The sequence below is a fragment of the Capra hircus genome, chromosome 16 (genome assembly GCF_001704415.2).
Source record: "Capra hircus breed San Clemente chromosome 16, ASM170441v1, whole genome shotgun sequence".
Classification (NCBI taxonomy): Eukaryota; Metazoa; Chordata; class Mammalia; order Artiodactyla; family Bovidae; genus Capra; species Capra hircus.
Window position 1 is genome coordinate 15,485,574 of NC_030823.1, and position 16,747 is coordinate 15,502,320.

Sequence of the window (16,747 nt, forward strand, 5' to 3'; positions counted from 1 at the left end):
CTTGTGTGTGTGTGTGTGTGTGTGTTCAGTTGCTCAGTCATGTCTGACTCTTTTGCAACCCTAAGGACTGTAGCCAGGCAGGCTCCTCTGTCCAGGAGATTTTCCAGGCAAATCCAGAGTTGCCATTTCCTACTTTAGAAGATCTTCACCACCCAGGGATCAAATCCACATCTGTGTCTCCTGCATTGGCAGATGGATTCTTTAAAACTTCTATTTTATTAACTATACTAATCAAGTATTTTACTGTGTGTGTTAATTGCTCAATGTGTCCAACTCTTTGTGACCCCATGGACTGTAGCCCTCAAGGCTCCTCTGTCCATGAAATTCTCCAGGCAAGAACACTGGAATAGGTTGACATTTCCCACCCCAGGGGATCTTCCGGACCCAAGAATTGAACCCGGACCTCCCACATTGCAGGCAGATTCTTTACCATGTGAGCTACCAGGGAAGCATCAGATGAATATCAAGTACATCTCATGCCTGCTGATAAGCTATGTTGAAAAAGAAGTATCTCTATAACCTTCTCACTGGTAAGCAGAGGCTGTAGGCAACATGAACCAAAGTGAAGTAAAAGCTTAGTAATTCAAGCTGTTCTCTACACTGTAAGCAGGTCTCCAACCAAAGTGGAAAGCTTCTATATTGGTGACATAATAAAGCTAATAAACAGCTGCCAGATCTCTGAGTAGACCAGAGACCACAAAGTAATTGCACCTATGGGCAAAGTTTTATTCACAGTCTCATCAGGAATGTTGTAAAAGTCACTCTACCGGTTTCTAGCACATGGATGAATCACATTTAGGACCCAAGAATAAAGAAAGAAAAACATGGCCAGGCTTATGGCTACCACCACTGATCCTCTCCAGAAAGTAAATAGTCACAGGGGTAAATTTGCAATTGCTCTGATTTCAAATAAACAGGAACAAAATTCAACTGACTGGCAAGTTCAGTAACCTTCTGTGGAGCTTGATTATTGTTGCTGCATATATAAACATGCCAGATAGCATCCTTAGATCTTAAAGGAAGGGCCCAAGCTGTTGCTCAGTTTCTAAATCATGTCCGACCTTTGCCACCTCACGGATTGTAGCATGCCAGTCTTCCCTGTCTTTCAGCATCTCCTGGAGTTTGCTCAAACTCATGTCCACTGAATCAGTGATGCTATCCAACTATCTCATCCTCTGTAGCCCCCTTCTCCTCTTGCCCTCAATCTTTCCCCGCATCAGGGTCTTTTCCAATGTGTTGTCTCTTTACATCAGGTGGCTAAATATTGCAGCTTAAGCATCAGTCCTTCCAATGAACATTCAGGGTTAATTTCCTTTAGGATTGACTGGTTTGATTTCCTTGCTGTCCAAGGGAATCTCAAGAGTCTTCTCCAGCACCACAGTTTGAAGCATCAATTCTTTGGCACTGAGCCTTCTTTATGGTCCAACTGTCATATCTATACACGACTACTTGAAAAATCACAGCTCTGACTAGATACACATTTTTGTAAATTGATGTCTCTGCTTTTTAATATTCTGTCTAGGTTTGTTATAGCTTTTCTTCCAAGGAGCAATCATTTTTTTAATTTCAGGGCTGCAGACACTCTCCACAGTGATTCTGGAGTCCAAGAAAATAAATTCTGTCACTGTTTCCATTGTTTCCCCTTCTATTTGCCACGAAGTGATAGGACCAGATGCCCAAGCTGAGACAACATTAAATCCTTTCACAATCAAAGAGTCCAGGAATAATGAAGCCAAATATTCCACATTGGATGTTGGGTATTGGTGTATCCTCATTTTATTGCTCATATCAATCAAAATTCACCCATAGCAGCTGTCTAGGTCCCTCAGTAAGGTGTAATGTTCCTATATATAACAACAACATTCTATTTGATATGATTTGATTTGATCAACTTCTCTGTGAGTGGTATCTACCATATGAGGATAAAATTCAGCAGAAAATTTAGGATTTCTGCTTCCTATGACTACATCATGATAGCCATATCTAATAAGTGAAATAGTCAGGGACTTAGCTAAATTTCTATTGCCAATTACACCTATAGTGGCCTTCCTTGCATCCTTCTTTTTTTTCTTTTTTGCCATGCCCTGTGGCATGTGGGATCTTAGTTCCTTGACCAGGGATCAAACCAGTGTTTCCTGCATTGGAATCATAGAGTCTCAACTGGACCACCAACAAAGTCCCTTCCTTGCATCTTTGATACCATTTTTTCCCCTGAGGACAAAGAGTTTTTCTAAGGCTCTTGTGGTTTCCCATCAGTGTTTCATTCTTTAATACAGACTCCTCCAAGATCACCAGGGATATCTCCAGAATCTGGTTAAAACAAAGATTCTGTTTGAGTGAGTCTGCAGTGAGGCCAAAGAATCAGCATTTTTAATAAGGTGATGCCAGTGCTGCTTGTATGCAGGCTCCTCTTTGAACAGTAAGGCCCTCTGTACCCTCTGACTTGCCCTTTTCTATCTATGATGCCCCTTGTCAGTTTCTCCCTTCTCTCTGAGTCACATCAGAAAATTAGATCATGGCATTTCAGAAGCTGTCCATGGCTGATGATCCCCCTCAGAGAATGTGAAAATGTAGAGACAGTAGTTTGGCTCAAGCAGTGTAAGGCAAAGTGTACATTTTCTGTGTAGTGATGAAGTAAAAACAAACTCGACAGCAGATGAAATGAGTATTTTATGGACATGCAACGGAAAAGAGAAATATTTAAGTATTAGTGGTTCAGTCATGTCTGACTCATTGCAACCCCATGGACTGTAGCCTGCTAGGCTCCTCTTACCATGGGATTTCCCAAGGATTCTTAGGCAAGAATACTGGAGTGAGTAGCCATCCCCTTCTCCAAGGGATCTTCTCAACCCAGGGACTGAATCCAGGTTTCCTGCATTGCAGGCAGATTCTTTACTGTCTGAGCCCCCAGGGAAGCCCAGAAATATTTAAGGGAGAGAGATAAAATAAGAGAGAGAAGAAAACATTATTAAAGGAATGGGATGAAGCACAAAGGCAATTTCTGTGGCTGAAAAGCTTGACAAGCCATTCAAGAAATACCTGGGAAGTCCCATCCCTAGAAGTTTTGCTCTGTAACTGTGTTCTCCTCTCTTGCTGCTGTGGTCACCAGCTTTAGAAAACAATCTATTGTGAATATTTTTATATTTCTTTAAGGCCCAGGCTTTCTGACCCAAGAGCACTGGCAAGCTTGATTAAAGGATGATTGTTCAGAGGTTCTATATTCTATATTGTTCCAAACAGACTATGGGGATTAGACTCATCTGACCTGGAGACGTTTGCTCAGATTCTAGGACACTAAAAATCTAGGTACCTTCCTAACACTCTCCCCAGAAAACATTTATTTTATTTTGTTTTGCTTTTTTGCTGCTCAAAGTGAAGGACTTTCTTTCAACCAGGGGAGGTTAGGCCCCATAGACTGTCTTCTACAAGTTCTAAATCACACAACATTAAGATTCTTAACAGATTTCCCTGGTGGCTCAGTGGTAAAGAATCCATATGCCAACGCAGGAGACATGGGTTTGATCCCTGAGTTGGGAAAATCTCACCTGGCTCAGAACAACTAAGCCAGTGAACCATAACTGGTAAGTCTGTGATTAACAGCCCAGAAGACACACCTGCTGAGACCACACACCTAGAGCCATGCTCCCCAACAAGAGAAGACATTGCAATGAGAAGCCCATGCACAGCAACTAGAGAGAAGACCCTGCTTGCTGAAAATAGAGAAAAACCCACCCAGCAAAGAAGACTCTGCACATCCAAAAATAAATATATAAAAATTTAAGGAAAAAGATTCTTGAGCTGCAGGAACTAGCGAACATTTGGCTGACAGTGTACCCCTCCATCGGCATCAGGGCTCCAGGAAATAGCACTGAGATTCCCTATGAGAATTAAACTTTTCTAGACCAGGGATTAAATGGTTTCTGTCACCACACACTCATACAATTTCACACAAAAAGTTATCAACCACCTGCACAGAGAAGTTCTACCCTGGTTTCTCATTCTGTAGTTCCTGTTTCACTGTTTCCTGGACTCTGACACTCTAGGTCCCATCACCTAGACTTTGCTTCACTCTTCTGACCCAGGTCCACTGTGACCCCCAGCATTAAGTGCCCTGTTCTTCACTATGACCAACACAATCCTGTGGTTATGAATATCAATTCTTTGCAGTCTGCTTCTAAACCCTGATTTTAGTCAAATATCCAAGACCTGAATGTGTTAGGTACATCTCTGAAAGACATATTCTCTAGTAACTTAGAAGCATTTGATCTCAGAAAATGCAAAGATTAGGTGAAATTCATTTTAAGAACTGTTGAAGCTGCTCAAAACATATTTCAAGTATATTTGCTTTCATAAGACTAGTCAAACTCTAAATGGATTATATTTTACTTATTGCAAGTATTTATTCATAGTACAAGAATGACTGTAATGATTTCATTGAAATTATTTTAAGCTTATCTTATCATGCACATAATGTTCTGAAATGTGTATTTATATACTACAGTAATAAAGAACACAATATAATATATACTAATACATATCTCCAAAATCACTGAAGATGGTAATTGCAGCCATGAAATTAAAAGACGCTTACTCCTTGCAAGGAAAGTTGTGACCAACCTAGATAACATATTCAAGACAGAGACATTACTTTGTCAACAAAGGTCTGTCTAGTCAAGGCTATGGTTTTTCCAGTAGTCATGTATGGATGTGAGAGTTGGACTGTGAAGAAAGCTGAGCACTAAAGAACTGATGCTTTTGAACTGTGGTGTTAGAGAAGACTCTTGAGAGTCCCTTTGACTGCAAGGAGATCCAACCAGTCCATTCTGAAGGAGATCAGCCCTGGGATTTCTTTGGAAGGAATGATGCTAAAGCTGAAACTCCAGTACTTTGGCCACTTCATGCGAGGAGTTGACTCATTGGAAAAAACTCTGATGCTGGGAGGGATTGGGGGCAGGAGGAGAAGGGGACGACAGAGGATGAGATGGGCTGGATGGCATCACCGACTCGATGGGCATGAGTTTGGGTAACTTTGGGAGTTGGTGATGAACAGGGAGGCTTGGTGTGCTTCAGTTCATGGGGTCGCAAAGAGTCGGACATGACTGAGTGACTGAACTTAATTGAACTGAATACATATCACAGGGAAAGCTATGCCTGTGAATAGGCTGATTATCCTATTCTTGTGACCAAGTTTGACTCCTAAAACACTCTATGATTAGTTATCTATTTCTCATTAAGTGAAAACAGAAGACTAAACTTGGATTTAAAATGGAAAATACAGCCCACAGGCTGAAATTTTATTATAACAGATGTAAGATGCCTTAGTTTAAATCAGTAATATGCCAACAAGGGTTTTAGTATAAAACCAGTAATGGAGTATAAACATGAATTGGATACAAAGGTAAAAGTGAAAAGAAGTACACAATTTGTGGAAAAGATAAACCTGAAAATGACTACAATCTTATATGATTTATATTACCATTAAATTTAATGACAAGTGATACTTGCTGTGAAATGGATGAGCTAGAAAATTCGACTTTGCCTGAAATTCACAATGGGCAAAACCTGATATCTCATAATCTTCTCCAGATAAAGTTGTATTTATTCAAGCTGTACCTTTTCTCCAAATTCAAATCCTTTTTGGCTGTACTAAGTGTTCTTATATCTTTTTAGGTTGAATTAAGTCTTTTCAATTTTTCCAAAAATTCTTTTCAAGCATCAGGTATACCAAGGTATAGTAATTTTGTAATATATTTTAGTTAAAAATCTTTCTCTTTCACAGATAAAAGATTGGGTAATATTAGAGTATTATATATTATGAATGTTCTATCTCCATTATTTAGCACAGTATTAGGGTTTTTCACACTGTTCTCAGAATAATTTCAAATCTTCAGAAACGAGAAATCAATAAAGACTCACCTTAGTTCAGTTCAGTCACTCAGTCGTGTCCGACTCTTTGAGACCCCATGAATTGCAGCACACCAGGCCTCCCTATCCATCACCAACTCCCAGAGTTCACTCAAATTCACGTCCATCATGTCAGTGATGCCATCCAGCCATCTCATCCTCTGTTGTCCCCTTCTCCTTCTGCCCCCAATCCCTCCCAGCATCAGAGTCTTTTCCAACGAGTCAACTCTTCGTATGAGGTGGCCAAAGTACTGGAGTTTCAGCTTCAGCATCATTCCTTCCAAAGAAATCCCAGAGTTGATCTCCTTCAGAATGGACTGGTTGGATCTCCTTGCAGTCCAAGGGACTCTCAAGAGTCTTCTCCAACACCACAGTTCAAAAGCATAAATTCTTCGGTGCTCAGCTTTCTTCACAATCCAACTCTCATATCCATGCATGACTACTGGAAAAACCATAGCCTTGACTGGACGGAACTTTGTTGGCCAAGTAATGTCTCTGCTTTTGAATATGTTATCTAGGTTGGTCATAACTTTCCTTGCAAGGAGTAAGTGTCTTTTAATTTCATGGCTGCAATCACTGTCTGCTCTGATTTTGGAGCCCCTCCAAAATAAAATCTGACACTGTTTCCACTATTTCCCCATCTATTTCCCATGAAGTGATGGGATCAGATGCCACGATCTTAGTTTTCTGAATATTGAGCTTTAAGCCAACTTTTCACTCTCCTCTTTCACTTTCATCAAGAGGCTTTTTAGCTCCTCTTCACTTTCTTCCATAAGGATGGTGTCATCTGCATTTCTGAAGTTATTGATATTTCTCCCAGCAGTCTTGATTCCAGCTTGTGCTTCTGCCAGCCCAGCGTTTCTCATGATGTACTCTGCATAGAAGTTATGTAAGCAGGGTGACAATATACAGCCTTGATATACTCCTTTTCCTATTTGGAACCAGTCTGTTAGTCCATGTCCAGTTCTAACTGTTGCTTCCTGACCTGCATATAATCTCTTTAAAATTTCTTACAGTTATTGTCACAAGAAATTATATTACTGCAAAATCTACAGCACAGCACTGATCCTTGATTATCTGAATAAAAAGTATATTCAATGTTAAAACTGATAAATGTTTAAAAATACTACAAATGGTTAGAAATGATCTATGACAAAAACTTTATAAAGATTTCCCTTGGGCTTTTCACAGAAAAATTACCAAATTAATACTATGTGATTGGACAAAAGTAGGAAAACCACTTCCTAAGTTAAATAAGTTTATACTATCAAGATCTAAGAAAAATTAGAATAAATTGTTATCTTAAAGGTATTTTTCTTGTAACTAAGTCTCTATAATAAAAGATTACAGTTATCACATGAATTTTTTTGTTTATTTTTAAGGAATAAATGTAGGCATGCTTTTTTTCTTTAATATCAAATGTATTTATATCATTTCTCTTTTTTGTATCTATCTAAATTTATCCTAAATTCCTATGACATTGAGTTACACTTGTTTATTTAAATATTAATATGGTTTTTGTTGTTAATAAATTATTACCATTCTTATCATTCTAATAATCTCATGATCCTAATGCGAAAATATTAAGTCCATAATAATTTTAACTTAGCCTATGTATTTATCGGTGCTTTACTTTCAAAATGAATCCTTTATTTCTCTTTATCCTATATTTGCATGTAAAATGCTTAAATTATATATCAAACTTTTGTTATTTATACCTGTAAATTTGGAGCATAATGCATGTGTATGAACACATCAGATTAAAGAATGCAGTGCAAATGTACTGCTTTGATCAAGTAAGATTATATTATATGTTAATTTCATATTATTACATGTTATTTATGATATATACTTATTGACAGGGCATCAAAAATAAGCTTCAGTATTCTCTAAAAACATACTGGAAGATAATAAAGCATTTTCCATTACATTCCAAATTTATCATACTACAATCTGCTTTAAAAGAGGTCCTGATTAAATGTCTTATGTTAGATTGTTCAATTATTACACCAAAAATGTAACTCTAGTTTGTCAGGGAGCTTCTTACTTTCAAGAGCCAAGCATGTTTATAATTGAATTCTTCTTGATTTTGAAAATAAAATGTCAATGAATACATAGGCTAAGTTAAAGTCATTATTGAATTAATAGTTTTGCATTAGAATCATGAAATTATTAGTATTATAAGAATGACAGTATATAAATAGATTTATATGAATGATAATGTGTCAAGAATGTTCAAACTATGGCACAATTGTACACATTTCACAAGCTAACAAAGCAATGCTCAAATTCTCCAAGCTAGTCTTCAACAGTACATGAACTGAGAACTTCCAGATGTTCAAGCTGGATTTAGAAAAGGCAGAGGAACCAGAGATTAAATTGCCAACATCCATTGGGTCATGAAAACTGAAGAAAATTCCAGAGAAACCTCTACTTCTGCTTCATTGACTACACTAAAGCTTTTGACTGTGTGGATCACAACACACTGGAAAATTCTTCAGGAGATGGGAATACCAGACCTGCCTCCAGGAAACCTATAAGCAGGTCAAGAAGTAACAATTAGAACCGGACATGGAACAACAGACTGGTGTCAAATTGGGAAATCAGTATGTCAAGGCTGTATATTGTTATCCTGCATATTTAACTTATATTCAGAGCACATCGTGTGAAGTGCCAGGCTGGATGAAGCACAAATTGGAATCAAGATTTCTAGGAGATATATTGATAACCTCAGATATGAAGATGACACCACCCATATGGCAGAAAGTGAAGAGGAACTAAAGACCCTCTTGATGAAAGTGAAAGAGGAGAGAGAAAAAGCTGGTTTAAAACAAAACTTTCAAAAAACTAAGATCATGGCATCTGGTCTCATCACTTCATGGCAAATAGATGGGGGAAACAATGGAAACAGTGACAAACTTTATTTTCTTGGGCTCCAAAATCACTGCAGATGGTGAGTGCAGTCATGAAATAAAAAGTAGCTTGCTGCTTGGAAAAAAAAAATTATGACAAAACTAGACAGCATATTAAAATGCAGAGACATTACTTTGCCAAGAAATTTCTACATAATCAGTGCTATAGTTTTTTCAGTAGTCATGTATGGATGTGAGAGTTGGACTATGAAGAAGACTAAGCACCTAAGAACTGATGTTTTTGAACTGTTGTGTTGGATAAGATTCTAGAGAGCCCCTTGGACTGCAAGGGGATCAAATCAGTCAATCCGAAAGATCAGTCCTGGGTGTTCACTGGAAGGACTGACGTTGAAGCTGAAGCTCCAATACTTTGGCCACCTGATGTGAAGAGCTGACTCACTGAAAAAGATCCTGATGCTGTGGAAGACTGAAGGCAGGAGGGGAAGAGGACGACAAAGGATGAGATGGTTGGATGGCATCACCGACTCAATGGACATGAATTTGAGCAAGGTCTAGGGCTTGGTGTTGGACAGGGAAGCCTGGAGTGCTGCAGTCCATGGAGCTGAAAAGAGCTGGACATGACTGAGTGACTAAACAAAGAATGATAATCAGAATTCACGGGAAAACTAGAAAAAGCTAGGAACAAAACAAAGAACTAGAAAACAAACTATGGAAGAAAAAATTCCCTTCTATACATAGTATAAACAACCCTGAAGGATGGAACTTATCCTCTCTATATTCTAGTTGAATTATAAATAAAATTTAGTATCACAATATTTACAGTAGCTTCAACTAGATTCATTACTTTTTTGTTTACATCACATGAGCATTCTGTGTACACTCTGTATATTTAAAGCTGCATATATTTGTACATATGACAGAACCCAATTTATGTGTTTAGTTCCTCAGCTGTGTTTTTGCATCATAATTACAAATAAGGTTTAATATTTAGCAAATTTGCTTAATAAATGTAAAAACAAAAATTCCCTAAAGCCACACTACTATATAGCAATTAAATTTCTGAATGTTAGCATTTATTTTGAAAATTTCTTTTAAAGGCAGCTTTAACAAATTTAAAATTTACTGAACTATTTGATGCATATGTTCTTCCTTAGTGAAAGCATCATATTAGTAACAGAAGTATGTAGAAATTATCACTAATCATTTATGAGACAGAACCATCTTGTCAGTTCATATTAGTTTATATATTGTTGTGTTGGTAATGAGTGTGAAAGTAAGAATTAAATGACTTAATTAAAATAAATTTTGAAATCCTACTTTAATATAAAATCTGCCTGTTTGAACTTAAAAAATGTTTGTTCTATGATAAAGTTTTTCTCATATATGGATACAGCATTGCCATTGTAATTCTGGTCTTGACACTGATCTAAGACTTAGACTTCATTCTCTACTCTTTTCAAACACTCGTCTGGTTTCTGTTTAGTCTTCAATAAAAATCAATGAGGTAACAGAAATCACTTGCTCAGGCCGAAACTTTTTAAGTTTCTACTTGGAAAATCTTTGCACAAATCTTAAAGTACTGTTGGAAGAAATTAATGTTCTCCATGCCAGCTAATTTATGTATAAAGTAACTACTCTGGGATTTATCCATCATATAATGGTCTATCACTGTATCTCCTGGTCAATATTTCCCAATTTCAGTACACTTGGGTTCCTCATCTTGTCTCCTCCTACTAGCAAGATTTACTCTACAACTCCTTGTTACATTTTCATTCTCATGAAATAGAAGTGAAAGAGTTAGTTTTTCAGTCATGTCCAACTCTTTGTGACCCCATGGGGCTGCCTGTCACTCTCTTCTGTCCATGGAATTCTCCAGGCAAGTATACTGAGTGGGTTACTATTTTCCTTCCCAGGGGATCTTCCTGACCCCAGGGGTCGAACCCAGGTTTCCTGCATTGCAGGTGGGTTTTTTACCATCTGAGCCGCTAGAGAAGCCTTCCATTCTCATACTCTTATCCAAAGCCTAATATGCCAATAAGATAACTTTCTAAAAGGGGTAAAAAGCACTTTTATATATTTATATATTAAAAGGGTTCCAAATATAAGATTGCTATGAAATAAGGCATACAATTTGAATCTTCATTTTATTTCTCTACAAGATCGACTTCTATTGATGACTCCTACCTGTCCCTAGTGCTCTCTTCCCTTGGCCAATGGCACAAAATGACTCTGATGCTCGTGCTAACTCAGCGATAGTCTTTACTGGTCCCTGTTCTTCAATCCAAGCCAAGAACTGTTTCTGTTCAGATTTTTACTCTCTATTTCAAGTCATTATTATGCCATTCTTGAATTACTGCGAATCTTTCAGGACAATTTTCCTTGTCTCTGGCATTTTCCCTCTCTGAAATCATATTCTCTTAGCAACTTTGCTTGTTACTGTGTGTATACCTTAACTTACGACTTATGACACAGTATTGCAATTGTCAATTCAGTTGTCTTGTTATACATCTAGACAGTAAATTCATTAAAAACAGGATTATCTTCTTCAACACTGTATTACTAGTTCATTGTAAAATGTGTAAAACATATGATAAGCAAAATACAATTTTCAGTAAACGACCCCCTTGATCTGCTATTTAGATTGCCATCTTGTGTTTTTCAGTGTTTTTCTCTATCACATTTATCAGAACACCATAATTATCCAATGGTTCCACTGATTAATCAACCACACACCATTAGCAAACATGGGCCATGGATTTTTGTACCTATCATCATAATGAACTTGTTCTCACAGAAACTGTTAATGTAATGTTACTATTAACTAACAATTTCTTCTATTATTTATTGTTAATAAGCAGAAAGTAGAATAAATGGACATTCAACAAATGTTGAGGCAGTGCACATATTGTGTTTTATTTCCTTCTAGGCTCCTAGTCACAAAAAGATTGTCATTAATTAACTAATTAATTCAATACATACTTTTGAAATTATGCTATGGGATAAGAATTTCAATGAGTTGAAGCTAGAAAAGTGGATAAAGTCATTCCTGAATCCCCATTAAAATTGGATTTCAGTTAGAATATGTGGATATAGGTCAAATAATTTAAAAAAATACATCTTAGAAACAGGAAAGAACAGGATGCTTTGGAGAGCATAAAATAAGACAAACTAGTCTAGAAGGTAAGAGGGAAGAAGAAAATCGTAAAGCTGAGGAGGTCAGTGAACAATGAAGACTATCATTTAAATAAGCAAGATCGGGAGCTTAGAAACCTGAATGAATAACTGGATAAAATGAAATCACAGACTGATGGGATAAGAGAAAAGCATCGTTGGAGTGGGGAGCACTAAAGCAAAGTCTTTCATTTGGGACAGGTGGTGTTTTGAGATGCTTGTGAAATACCCAAGTGGTTAGTTCTAAGAAATAGTCAACGCTAAGAACGTGAGGCCAAAGAATTAGATGTGGACCTTAGACATGTATGTGTGAGACTGTAGTATGAGAAGATTATAGGTTACACAGGAGTATGTGCCATCATCTATGGCAGGTTTAAAGAGTGAAAAATTTAAGACCTTGGCTGTGGCTCTGACGTTCCCTCAACATTAACCAAAAAGCAAAGAAGCCTGTAAAAGAATCTGACATGAGCCAGAGACAGAAAGCCAAGTGAATAAAATGTCCAAGAACCAAAGAATATATTGAGGAAGAGGTCAACAAGTCTAATACTCTGGGTGTCAAATATGTATGAAATAAAAAGTTTCCACTGGATCCACTGGCACACAATTTATGAAACTCTTTTTTTTTTAAACAAACAAACAAAAAAAAAAACAGAAGGTTAGAAGTTGATTAGGAAGAGTTTAGGGAGAGAGGAAAAAAGTAAATGTAAATATTTTTTGAAGACATACCTGTAAAAAGAGAATGGGAAAGGCTAGAGCCCGTGGGGATGCTGAGGAAAGTACCAATAAAGGGAAACAGGTGGAACAGAATTAGAAAAGAAGATAACTGAAAATTTAGGTATTTTAAAAGGGACTGGAATGAGGGTTACACTGGCATTAGGAAAAGAGAATATTATTCCACCACAAGCAATAAGAAGTAGGAAAGAATAACTTCAACTACTGTAGGTTTGGATATTTAATGGGAGAAAATTGAAAACAAAAGAAACAATATTTTTAGAATTTTCTATGAAAATATGGGAGCTTAAATACTGGCTATGTTTTGGAAGAGAAAACAGGAGATAATAGATAAGCAAAATGAGAGAAGACTGTCAGAATGTGTGGAGATTATAAGTGTTACTGCAGAGTAAATTTACAGAAGTTGTGAAAATTTCTTAATTAGCACTGTTCAATGATAAAGGTAGTTTTTAGGTGAAGTAATAATTGCTATTGTACTGTAAATTCTAAGCTGGTTATTTTCTTTTATACCTCTAAATTCAAAAATGATACTTGTCTTTTCATCATTGCTAATTACTCATGACCTTGAATTTTTAACCCTTTTGTTGAAATATATTTTACATAGGGTAAATGTGTACATATATTGATTTCCACTGTGATGACTTTCAACATATTCATCAACTGTGTAAACCATACCACTATCAAAATACAGAAAATTCTTGTTGGCTTAGAAAGGCCCTCCATGGAACTTCTTTTTTCATCTCATCCACATAAGATTTCTACTGTGAGCATTTCAAAACAGATTGGTTTGATGGAGCTCCAATGTTCCATAAAAATGGAATCTTGCATTGTGTACTCATTTATATTTGCTTCTTCCACTCCTTATAATGATTAAGACATTCATTCACATTGCTTTCATATATCATTAGTTTTGTTTTTTTTTTATTCCTCCATGGTATTACATTGCAGGATGATGCCATAATTTGTTTATCCATTATTCATTAGTTAACATTAGGATAGTTCCCAATTACTGACTATTACATGCAAATATCCTTGTACCTGCTTTTAGATTTCTGCTTCTATTTTTCTTGTCTAAGTACTTAGGAGTGGAATTGCTATGTCATAAAGTTATTATAATTTTAATTAAAGAAGGAGTTGCCAAAGTTACTTTCCAAAGTGACTGTACTATTTTAAGCTCCTTTTAGCAATGTATGGAGAATTTCTGCTGTTCCACATCCTTATCAAAAATATTTGTGGTCACTGTTTATACCATTTTATTGAATTTTTGTCCTTCTTCTGTTATTGGTTTATAGGCTATCTGAATAATTCATTTATTTTGGAAAGAAGTTCTTGTATATATAATAGTAGTAGTAGTAATAACTATTATTATTATACTTTTAAGGATTCCATAACAAAATATCACAGTCTGGGTGGCTTAAACAACAGAAATTTATTTCTCACAATTCTAGAGGTTAGATGTTCAACATCAGTGGGTCAACAGGTTTGATTCCTCCTTAGACCATTCCCTTTTCCCTGAAAGACTGCCACGGTATTACTGTGTTCTCATGTCACCTTTTCTCCGAGTACATATAACCCTGGTCTCTCTCTCTCTTCTTATGAACATACCAGTCATATTGAATTAGGGCCCCATGCTTATATCCTTCTTTAACTTTTATTAACTCCTTAAAAGCCCCATCTCTGAATACAGTCATATTGAAGAGCCATATGAATTTTGGCTTCAATATATGAGTTTTGGAAAGACAAATATATATAAACATATAATTATTTTATGTAAGTATAAAATATTTCCCCATCCTGTTCTGCCATCATTTTGTGAAACATATTTTTTGATGGGCAGATTTTAATTTTGAAGGAACCAGCTTATGCTTTTCTAAAAATGTTACACTTTCTGGGTCCAATTTAAGAAATACTTGCTCATTCAAAATCTGAGAAAATATGTACCTGTTTTCTTCTAGAAACTTTTTAATACTTGTGTTTATATTTATCTCAATGATTCATCTCAAATTAATTTTTGATGTATGCTGTGAGATAAATGACAAGTTACAACGTTTTAAAGTATATATAAGTTGTCCCAGCCATTTGTTTCAAAGATTTTCCATTTTCCTTGGAACATCTTTGACATTATTTAAGTGTGTGAGGAAAGTATTAGTTGCTCAGCCATGTCCAACTCTTTACGACCCCACAGACTGTAGAGCCCACCAGGCTCCTCTGTTCATGGAATTCTCCAGGCAAGAATACTGGAGTGGGTTGCTATTTCTTCCTTCAGGGGATTTTCCCAACCCAGGGATAGAGCTCTGGTCTCCAAATGTCTTCGTACCTTTCTATCCTCAGATCCACGCCACACTCTTTTGGTTAATGTGGAAATAGAGTCAGTTCTTTTCAGTCGTTCAGTCGTGTCCCACTCTTTGCAACCCTGTGGACTGCAGCACGCCAGGCCTCCCTGTCCATCACCAACTCTTGGAGCTTACTCAAACTCATGTCCATTGAGTCAGTGATGCCATCCAACCATTTCATCCTCTGCTGTCCCCTCTTTTCCTGCCCTCAATCTTTTCATAACTCTAAGTAAATTAGTATATGTCTTTTTATTGGTTCTTCTTTTTAATGATCACCCTGGCTATCCATTTTTTTTAATGTGAGATATTTTATTGTCAGTTATTTATTTTTAAATTAATTTTAATATAATCTAACACAGACCATATAGAAAACACTGAGGAATCAATGTACAAAAGTTGATGCTATTATATTTGGATAAAGTTGGCAAGTTCTGTTACTTACTTTTAGTCCAGGAAATAGCATCAAGGAAATATATTGGAATAGATGTGTGAAGTTTGGCCCCCTGTTTACCTGAAGTTGTCACTAATTAGAAACAGATGTAAAATTTTATTGGTTACCCTGGAACCATTTAGACTCCTTACACAAATTCTATCTATTAATACTTTTTAAGCAGACTATCTGTCCTAGGTCCAAATATTCTGAAATAGTCTGCAGCACTAATCTTGCAAAAAAAAAAAAAAAATCAATCCCTAAGCCATCAAAACACAGTTTGATAACTGGCACAAATGCTTCAATGGCTCCTAAATCTTCACTTCTTCCTGTAAATTCAATTTATAGAATGAGGTGAAAAAGTAACTTCAATCAATATATCTTGGTGCAACACACATCAGTATTGGCACCTTTTATAGGCATTCCTAATGGGCAAGATCCAAGCATAAAAATTTTTCCTTCAACATTTTCAATTACAGATTGTGGAAAATTCTTGCTTTTGCTGATTTCTTGTATCCACTCTTTCATTAGGCTAAATTTCCCAAAGTTAGAGTCTTGCATTGAGGTTACTCTTCAGAAACCACAAAGGGCTTTGAAATCTCAGTCAGTTTAAGTCAGTCTCCTATTGGGTCTGCACAGTGAAAGTAAGAAATAGATTTAAGAATCTAGATCTGATAGATAGAGTGCCTGATGAACTATGGAATGAGGTTCGTGACATTGTACAGGAGACAGGGATCAAGACCATTCCCATGGAAAAGAAATGTAAGAAAGCAAAATGGCTGTCTGAGGAGGCCTTACAAATAGCTGTGAAAAGAAGAGAGGTGGAAAGCAAAGGAGAAAAGGAAAGATATAAGCATCTGAATGCAGCGTTCCAAAGAATAGCAAGAAGAGATAAGAATGCCTTCTTCAGCGATCAATGCAAAGAAATAGAGGAAAACAACAGAATGGGAAAGACTAAAGATCTCTTCAAGAAAATTAGAGATACCAAGGGAACATTTCATGCAAAGATGGGCTCGATATAGGACAGAAATGGTCTGGACCTAACAGAAGCAGAAGATATTAAGAAGAGTTGGCAAGAATACACAGAAGAACTGTACAAAAAAGATCTTCACGACCCAGATAATCATGATGATGTGATCACTAATCTAGAGCCAGATATCTTGGAATGTGAAGTAAAGTGGGCCTTAGAAAGCATCACTATGAACAAAGCTAGTGGAGGTGATGGAATTCCAGTTGAGTTGTTTCAAATCCTAAAAGATGATGCTGTGAAAGTGCTGCACTCAGTATGCCAGCACATTTGGAAA

General features: G+C 36.6%; 2 pseudogenes; both read right to left on the reverse strand.

Annotated features, from left to right (window-relative positions):
• On the reverse strand, nucleotides 475-3,641 carry LOC102172922 (annotated as a pseudogene).
• LOC102173213 lies at nucleotides 15,396-15,971 on the reverse strand (annotated as a pseudogene).